Source organism: Azolla caroliniana, unplaced genomic scaffold (assembly GCF_043228905.1).
Source record: "Azolla caroliniana isolate FFs.n. ecotype wild unplaced genomic scaffold, voAzoCaro1.0.p SCAF_9, whole genome shotgun sequence".
NCBI lineage: Eukaryota > Viridiplantae > Streptophyta > Polypodiopsida > Salviniales > Salviniaceae > Azolla > Azolla caroliniana.
The window spans coordinates 3,122,036-3,132,397 of NW_028230444.1; positions in this window are offsets into that span (position 1 = coordinate 3,122,036).

Here is a 10,362-nt window from a genome sequence, read left to right on the forward strand (position 1 = left end):
CAACACTTTAGAGATAATATCCCTACGATCCTCCAAGCTAAATCTCTCAATTACTTCTAGTAAATAACGGACTATGTGAAGAACCACCCATCTCTTGCTCCTCTCAGACATAGATTTGCTAAGGGACACCTTGCTCTCCTCATCGACGACCATTGTCACTCTCATATATTCCAGCACCTAATTTCTTGTTATTTCAACACCTAATTAATCAGAATAAGTGCTTAATACATTGTAAAATCAACATAGTTAATACCCCATAGCATAAACATCAACCGGAAATCAGATAAACATTTGAGAGTTTGCCACAATCATATATTCCTTTTCCAAAACAATTAACGTCTAAGAAATAATTGCATCAATTAACTTGTTGTTTGAAATACATAAGTTTTATGACTCACAAGATGATGAGATGCATGCATATTATTTACATCATGAAGTCTTCTTAACTAGAGTTTAAGACTAAGATAAGTATAACATAACTTATGTTATGCATGAGTTCATAACACAAACACTATTCATTTACTTTTTCCATCAAAAACACCCCCATCAATGAAATTCAAATCCGTTGATTCTTCAAACCATTTATCAAGCCTTATTAATAGATTGGTATTCATGTTAAACGTTTCAACCCATATAAAACCTTAACATGGATCAATTTAAGACTCCCCTGAAGATTGCTAGAACATAAAAACACAATTTATGTTTAGCGTTTTCCATTATGAATAACTTATGTCAACTCAAACTATATATTTTGCTGCAGGAGGCTAGTCATTTTACAAGCCCAGCCTGGATGTTGCTAATCCATCATATCATTAAAACATCCACAATGATCAGTAAAATGACCAAAAGCACTTGGTTGAAACCATTGGTCAAAACATTACAAACTCCAAATATGCAGGTTCTAACCACTTGGCTAACAAGGCTGGTGTAAATATTTCAGATTCATGTTATCATGTCATGTTTACATTATTTTAAGATTCCTATTTAACATTAATATTCATATGTGCCAATTTAAGATTGCTAGAGTATACATTCAATTAACAGTACTGTATAGAAATAACCACTTTATAGAAATAGGTGCAGACATACAAAATGAAAGAGAAATGGAGAAGACATACCGATGGAAGGAGAAGATGGGGAAGATGAGTGATGCAGAGAACAACAAAACGACATTTTGAGTGCGCTGTGAAGACCTGAGTTGGAAGGCAGAACACCAAAGTGCACTGTGAAGACCTGTGTTGTCTCAGTTGGAAGGCGGAAGAGGCGACGCCTGGGAGAAAAGCCAAAAGGATTTAATGTGGCGTCCTAAATTAAAAGTGAGGTGGAAAGAGCCCCCAAAACAATCATGAATACGTAGCAACTGTCCCCCCACCCATTCCCTGACTTTAATGCAACGTACACCACTCCCTAAAAAGATTTTAATTATTTTCAAATTTTTTTTAATTCACTCAGTACTAACAATACTCGTGTTATTTTTACCCAAAAATAGTACTTTTTTGGTACATCGTAGCGTGCTTCAACCCGTGTGAGCTTCCCGAATCAAACAAAAATTGTACAGGAGATCCATTGATATACCTGTTTGCACGTACTAAACCATTGGGACCCAATACATAGTGAGGGAAAGAACATTGACAATTACTGAAATGATGTGTATAGACCTGAAGGACATTAGGAATCTGACCTTTATGATCTACAGCTTTAGCTTTGCTGTCGTGCTCTTTCCGTTGGAGCTTTTGACATTGTTCTTTTGTATGACCCTTCTTTCTGCAGAATACGCAAAAAGGATGTTGTCGCTTACAATCGCGATCCATGAATTCGTTGGGTGTCTTGAGTTTTCCAATGAATTGCGACTGCTTAGTCCCGAGCGCTTCGTTGGGTTTGTTGTGGTCCTTCGAAGTGCGTTGATAGCGAAGAACTATGGATCCTTATCGCGCACTATCCAGTGATAGTCTGAATTGGTGATGCCATTGACAAAACAAGCTATTAACCAATTGTCCCCTTCTAGACCCGATTTTTGGATTTGGGTTCTAGCATGGTGGACATAGTCTTCTAGCGAAGAAAATTTCCTGCTAGAGAGGTTCATTAAACCTTGAGTTGCCTCGGTTCGAGAGGGAGGTTGCAAAAATTGGCCCTTAAAAACTCTGACAAAATCTGTCCAAGTATCGAGCAATTTCCCCAAAGTTTGGAGCCCACGCCACTAGGCGGGGGCCTTATCCCCTAGTTCTCGGCCGACATATGCAATCTTCGTAATATGTGGCGTGGGATAGAGCTCAAAATGAGACTCCCATTGGCCCAGCCACGTGCAGATTGCTTCTTCGGTTCTCTCCTTTTTTTCTCCCGTAAATGGCTTAACGACAAACGATGGTTCACCCTGTCGCTCATCAGGTCTATTAGTCTCACGTTGTAAACTAATGACACGTGCCTTGAGAGCACTTTGAGATTGCCGAAGTTCGGTCATCTGTTGAGCGGTGAAACTAAGGTATTGGGTTATTTGCGAAAAATACATAGATGACATCGGGTCATTATTTTGAGCCATTGAATGATTATTTCTGACAAAGAAATAGCATAAGGTCAAACAAATAGTCATAACATCATGTCGTGATGTAAACATATCATGGGCAAACATTAATCGATATCATGATCTCACGTTAATACCCCTCTAGACGTATGAGATGAGGTTCAAGATCAGGTTACTATGGTAACACAAAGGTGTTTTAAAAACCATGGGGGTGACAAATAAATGTCTTTCCCTAATCTCTATATCGATTTTTTTCATGGCGGCTCCCCGAGGCTCAACCATGTATGTTCGCGTCATGAATAGTTTATACACGAAAAAAATGTTAACAATAAACTATGTTTCGGTGCCCACATATGTGGTTTCGGCTCTTTAAGTCCTATTACGAGGACCCCGAAGTGCACTTAGACCTCAAGTCTAAACATGTGTTATAATCATATATATCAACAATGTCGTATGGTCTTGGTCATATTTGAACTCGAGACCTCGAGAACAAATGCATTAAACACTTGAGCCAACCAAGTAGATTGCTCTTCTTGAATGTTTAATGTTTCAGGCGTATAAGAAATATGCGAGGCATTTTCCCATATATGTTTTTTTAAAAGAAACATATATGTCAAGAGTCCTTATTTCCCCCTCGTTTACTACAAAATATGTTGGTACGTTACCTATCCTCAAGTCTCGTAATTACGATGGCATATGCCAAACTGCAACCTAATGGTCAAGCCAAATGAGCCCTCTTTTTATAGTAGGCCCACGTGGCCCATCACATGGTTACGTCATTACAAATGCCTCTCGTAAGAATGATCTCATGGTGGCATCGTATCCATGTAACGAGGGAGGGATGTTGGATATGTGTGTCATAGGAGAGACCTCACATGAAGTGGGTCAAGCCCTACGTTCTCAACATCATTGTGGCTATAGGCATTTCTTTACGTAATAAAATCGAAGTCACCAACGGGAATGTCAACAATAAAAAATTGTTGAAAAAAAGGATGGTGACGACGCCATTCTAACAAAAATGTGAGGATGGCCACCAAGATCCTTTCCCCGAAAAGGAAAACATTCGATATTAAAATCATGTAATAACTTATATACACATATGTATATTATCACATATATATAATCAAATTACGTATACATGTGACCACATATGTGTATATTAAACAAATCGTTACATCAAATAGCCATAAATGATATAATCGAGATACGTAATCGAGGCATATACCTCTACGCAAACGAAACATCCAAAAATAAGGGTTCACCGTAATACGCAATTGAGGTATTGATCTCTTATGCATACGAGACCAAACGCATATCATTTACAACGAAATCGAGGTATTGACCTCATACGCATACGTAACATATGTATGTGAGCGTAATACGCAATTGAGGTATTAACCTCGTGCGCATACGACACTAATCACATATTCAAACTATGTCAAATGAGGTATTGACCTCATACACATATGTAAACATTTTATACAACCAATTAATTACCACTACAACATCATTAAATTAATGAAAACAATTACATATAGACTATACACATGATTAGATGAGAGAAGAAAAAATTGAAAAAGAATAAGGAAAGAGTTACTAAAGTTCCTTTGTTGATCGTTGTCTGGATCAAGGCTGGCCGCACATCGATCAATCACCATCAATCAACAAGACAAAAGACAACAAAAGAAACATTAGAACATAGGCTCTGAAACCAACTATTAGAGACATGAACTAATGTAAGCATAAAATAAGGATAAAAGATAGATCTAGATAGAAATGAGAGAGAGAAAGAAGGGTGCAAATCCACCCGATCACCCCCGAGCGAAGGGATCGAGACAAACTCGAGCCTCGATCGGCGTCCCATACAACCACCATGGCGTCGAATCGTACCTGGTGCTGGCACAATCGCTAAAAGAGTTGATCCACCACGAAATAGAGTCTCGATGTAGTCAACAAGATGATGAAATGAGGGTAGCTAGGCCTCTTATTTATAGCGATACCCAAGGCCCCCAGGCAAGTTCACACTTGGCCTAATGGGTTGTCTCAATCCCGAGGATTAAAAGTAATCCTCCCCTTCTTTATACTCTCGTTTAACCCTCACAATTATCCATGTGTATAGAATACTACGGTAAATTCTCACCACGGGATATTATATGGTCATGCCCGTAATAGGTGGCCTCTGAATAGAGGAGATCAGCAAGTGAAATAGTTGTCCTTTACGGACAAGCTTCGTCTTTACAATGTTTTCTTTGATCCGATTTTGCTTTGAGGTGAGTATTCCCGATGCAATGTGCCCCCCTGGAAGAATAACTTCGAGCTCGATATCTTCCTCCTCATCTTCCATGAACTTGAGTATATTGGGCTCGTCCTCCTCAGGGTGTTGCCTTTTCTTGTACTTCTTATGTTCCGACTTTATTCAGGACCTGCAGCTGGTCAACAAGGTGACCATTCGGAACGCAGGAATCGGACCGACCATTGACGAGTTTTGTAGAGGAACGCATGTCGAGAGGGTGGCTTGCTCCGCACCCTCTCCCGTGGTACCGATGTACCATTCTCTTTCGTCCTCCTCATCATCCGATCGCCTCTGGCCCGACTCCGTAATAAGCCCTTCTTCGGCTTCGATTTCCCCTTCACAAGCTCGCATGCCTCCCGTATTAGCGCTTCTAGGTCGAGCTCCTCCGAACCGTTTTGCGTTGAGCTCTCTTCCGGCGGTAGTGCGTACTCACTCGCCGCTCTCTCTTCTCCGCCGTTCGCGGGCCATGTTGTTGCCAACCTCTCCCCATCGGGTTGCCCGCATACCCACTCCGGTTTCGCGTATCCGTACGCTTCCAATAGAGCTCCCTCGAAGGACTCCCATGACTCGTGAGCTTCTCGTAGCTCCTTGACGTCCTTGTGCACCGATACGACAGCCACTTGCGGAAAATACTCTAGTCACATCGCCTCGTCCACGCCCCCTTTCGCCATCTCGGCCTTGTAGGCTCCCAAAACTTTTAGGACCTCATTCCCATTGAACCGGCCGACTCGATCGACCACCCTTTCGACGGCTTGTTGAGCCGCATCTCGCTTCGCCATCTTCCGTCCGGCTTCCATCACGATCTTTGCCATCATCTCCTCGAAGTCAAAGTCTTCTTCCATCTCCATGCTCCCTTGCCGCCCTTCACGTCGGGTTCACCAAAGATGTCGCGTTGTTACGCGCGTGCGTGGAGAAAGGCGGGACCATGGGGGTCTTGGACTAGGGAGTGACGGAGCGTAGGAAGTCGTGCTTCACTGTTTTTGGGGCATCTCAGAAGCACACCAGAAGCAGCCGAAGAGAGAGAGAGAGAGAGAGAGAGAGAGAGAGAGAGAGAGAGAGAGAGCTTAACACCGACTCACGCACACACACACACACACACACAACCCGACTCATGCCCTTATGTACAGAAAACACAGGAAAGGGGAAGCACCCGACGCCAACAACGACGCGAATATACACAGACAGATGCAAATGTATATGTATATATATATATAAACAGAAGAATACATTCCCGACATCGAGCTGGTCCAAGGTAGGTTACAGTAGTTGTCAGCTGCCAAGCCACTGTCGGGGAGCTCACGGGCTCGTCGCGCCGAGCGGGGTCTTGCGCAAGAGATGAGCTAAACCAAACCCTAAGCAAACACGAAGGAGAAGAAGAAGAAGAAACTAACTCTAAACCTAACGGTATACCCTCTAATGCAAAATGGGCAACCCTTACACAAAGGGCGTTCCCTTCCTTTTATAGAACAAGGAAAGGGATGCGTTACAATGTGGGACAAATCCCGACTTACATGGGATCGTCTGTCCCGACTTGACTACTCTTTGGCGCCATAAAGGCGCCCTCGATATTCACAGTAAATGTACACGGGTGCGTACACACGCTACACCCCGCCGATGTGGCCAATGTTTCCCGGTTTCCGCCTCTGGCCGAAATTCTTCACGACAGCGTTTGATTTGTTTGTTCTGCTTGGCCATCGGTTTGTGGGTGGTAGCCGGAGGAGAGGTTACAAGTGACCTTGAGCATTTTAAAAAGGTGCTTCTAGAATTTCGATACGAACTGGGGTCCACGGTCACTAATGATACTATTGGGAAGGCCATGATGCCAACATACTTCACACATGACAATTTCAGCGGTTTCTTCACTGGAGATTTCCTTAGTACATGGCAAGAAATGAGCCATCTTCGTATATCGATCTACGACTGTTAGAATCGCATTGAACCCCTTAGAGACTGGAATATCTATGATGAAGTCTAGAGCAATGGATTGCCACGGCTTGCTTGGAATTGGTAATGGTTCTAATAAACCATATGGATGATGCCTTGGCATTTTCGCTCTTCAACATGTATCTCAAGTCCGAACAAAATCTTCGACAAATTGTCGCATATGGGGCCACCAAAATGATTGTTGTACTAAATCTAATGTTTTAGTACTACCAAAATGCCCAGCTATATATGTGTCATGACAGTTTTGGACTACTCGAAGCCGGCAAGAACCATTAGGAACATACAAGAGTTCATTAAAGAATAGTAATACATCATGGTATTTGAATTGCCAATAGTCCATACCTGGTGGTTGCGACTGGGAACAAGATGCTCGAGAGGGATCAATTTTGCTAGAATGGCTTGGGCGAAAGCATCGGTCTTCAAGTCCTCACGTATAGTATCGATAGCGTGGCAATCCATGGGCATGCCAAAGACTTGTGTTGCTTCTAGTCGTGTCGGTCCCAAGATTACTTACTTTTGGTTATCAAAAGTTGGCTCGCTAGGACGCGGTGCTAGGTACGAACACTGTGATAATGCATCTGCCTTCCCTTGGTGCTTCCCCGAACGATATGTAATTTTGAAGTCGAAACGCGTGAGGAAGTGGGCCCACCGAGCTTGACATTGATTTAAAACACGAGCGTCCTGAAAGTAGGCAAGGTTTTTGTGGTCCTGAATACGGTGACTTGATGAGCGGATCCCTCCAGAAAATGCCTCCATTGCGTAAAAGAGTCCACTATTGCCAATAGCTCCTTATCATGAATTTTGCAGTTGATTTCGGTGGCATCAAACTTGGTGAGTGAAAAGCCACAAGATGTAGCTTCTCATCATTACCCCGTTGTGACAGAATGCTCCCCAATGCAAAATCCGATGTGTCTGCTTCGATAATGAATGGTTTTCCCGGATCGACATGAGCTAGAATTGGAGCCGATGTAAATGCCTTTTTAAGACTCTGTCGTGACTTGAGAATAGGAGAGAGAAAAACAAGATGACAGTAGAAGGTAGAGGGGGAGAGAGAGAGAGAGAGAGAGAACACTATAAATGGAAAGAAAGTTTATATTATAAGAGAGCAAGGATTACAAAGAGTAGGCTAAGGGGCTACAAACTGGTGTTGAACCGAATGAGTTGTGATGAATGAATAGACACCTGTTTATAGGTCCTTATGGAGTATTCTAGAATGTTCTAGAATATTTTAGATATTTATGATATTTAATATAATCATGGAATATCCTAGAATGTTCTAGAATACTCTAGATTGTAAAGAATACTCTAAATGTCTTGTAATAACTAATAATACATTTATTATAACTATACATCATATATGTTAGTATAATGGGTAAAGGTCTAACATATAGACCAAGACATCTTGGGCTTGAACCCTTGTAAGGCCAAAATGTATGTCGTCGTGACATTATCCCCCCTTTTCAACGACGGGTTCCACGAGTCGAAAGACAAGATTTCGAACTTGGCTTATGAGGATATTTGTTGTGAAATGCAGCAACCATTTCAGAGGCATTAGCAAGATTCTCAAGAAGTTCCCATGTTCGATCATTAGGTGTATAACCTAACCAGTCAACCAAATAATACAGTTTGTTGCGAACGATCTTGGAGTCGAGAATGGCAGCAACTTCATATTCGGAGCCATCTGAAACTTCGATTGGAGGTGGGGGAGATGTAAGACGGCCTGGAATAGAGCTGGTTGTGTACGGCTCCAAAACCGAATGAGTAGTGATGAATGAATAGACACCTATTTATAGGTCCTTATGGAGTATTCTACAATGTTCTAGAATATTTTAGATATTTATGATATTTAATATAATCATGGAATATCCTAGAATGTTCTAGAATACTCTAGATTGTTCTGGAATATTCTAGAATGTTCTTGAATACTCTAGAATGTTCTAGAATACTCTAAATGTCTTGCAATAACTAATAATACATTTATTATAACCATACATCATATATGTTAGTATAATGGTTAAAGGTCTAACATATAGACCAAGACGTCTTGGGCTCGAATCCTTGTAAGGCCAAAATGTATGTCGTGATGACAGACTCTTGAAAGCCATGTCCGCTTCTTCAGACCAAACGAACAATTATCCCTTCCTAGTAAGTTGTGTGAGAGGCAGAACAAGCTTTGAGTAATTCTGTATGAACTTCCGGTAAAAATTGGCAAAGCCTAAAAAGCATTGCGCATCTCGCACCGAACATGGAGTCTGCCACTCTACCACAGTTTTGACCTTAGTTGGGTCCATTGAGATGCCTTCCGAGGAAATGACCTAGCCTAGAAATTCCACCTGGTTGCACCCAAAACTACATTTTTCTAGCTTTGCATAAAGACCATGTCTTCGAATAAACCAGTAGATCATCCAAATAGATGATCAAACAAACATCCAAGAGATCTCGGAATATATCATTTGCCATGTATTGGAAGACTGTTGGCGCATTAGTGAGGCCGAACGGCATGACCGTATACTCGAAGTGCCTATATCTGGTGCGAAACGCAGTCTTCCATTCATCTCCTGGTTGGATCCGTCCGAGGTTATAGGCTCCCCGTAAGTCGATCTTCGTGAAGAACCTTGCACCATTGATCCGTTCTAAAAGACTTGAGATAAGGGGAAGTGCATACCTATTTCTGATTGTAACCTTATTCAAGCCACGGTAATCTACAACGAGACGAAGTGATCCATCTTTTTTCTTGACGAAGAAAATGGGTGCGCCGGCTGGAGATCTCGAATGCCGAATGAAACCATTTTCCAAATTCTCCTCTATATAGGCTCGCAGGACTTCTAGATCGGTTGGTGACAAATTGTAGATCGGTCCCCATGGTGGCTTTTTCCCCGGTTGTAAATCAATGGGGCAATCATACGGTCAATGGTGAGGAAGTGTATTGGCTTGTACTTTATCGAACACATCGGCATAATGATGATACTTCTTTGGAAGTTGAATGGTGGACTCCTCTTTAATGGTGTCTGAGGGTTTTAGTGATATTGCGAAGAGAAACATTTCTTCCTTGCGTCCTTCTTTCCGCAACTGATGTAGCGAAATGGTTGCAATCTCATGAGTAGACCCTCAGGCTTTTCGATACCGGATTTCTCTTGTTCTCCAATGTATGTCTAGGTTATGTAATTCGAACCATGGTAATCCTAAAACAATGGGGTGTTCTGGGATGCTAATTATATTAAATGATACTACACATGCTAGATTATCTAGGACAATATTAACGGGCTCTGACTCTTCTATCATATTTCTGGAAGCAATGGGAAGACCATCAATGACTACTATAGAGGCTGGACACGGGAGTTTTCTGAGTGATATCTGATGAGCTTGGGCAAAGTTCCTATCCATGAAGCAAGAATTAGCTCCGGAATCTACAAGTGTTAAGACATGTACTGGAGGGGTACTTTTAGTACTAACTATTACTTGGGCTACGAACACATTGCTAACTTGCTTAGAGGGAATGGAACCACTAATGAGCTGCACAAATCTAGAGTTTTCCAACCAAACGGCTCCTATTTTGGCTGGACTTAATCGTTTAACTCTTCTTCTAACTGACTAAGGACATCAAATT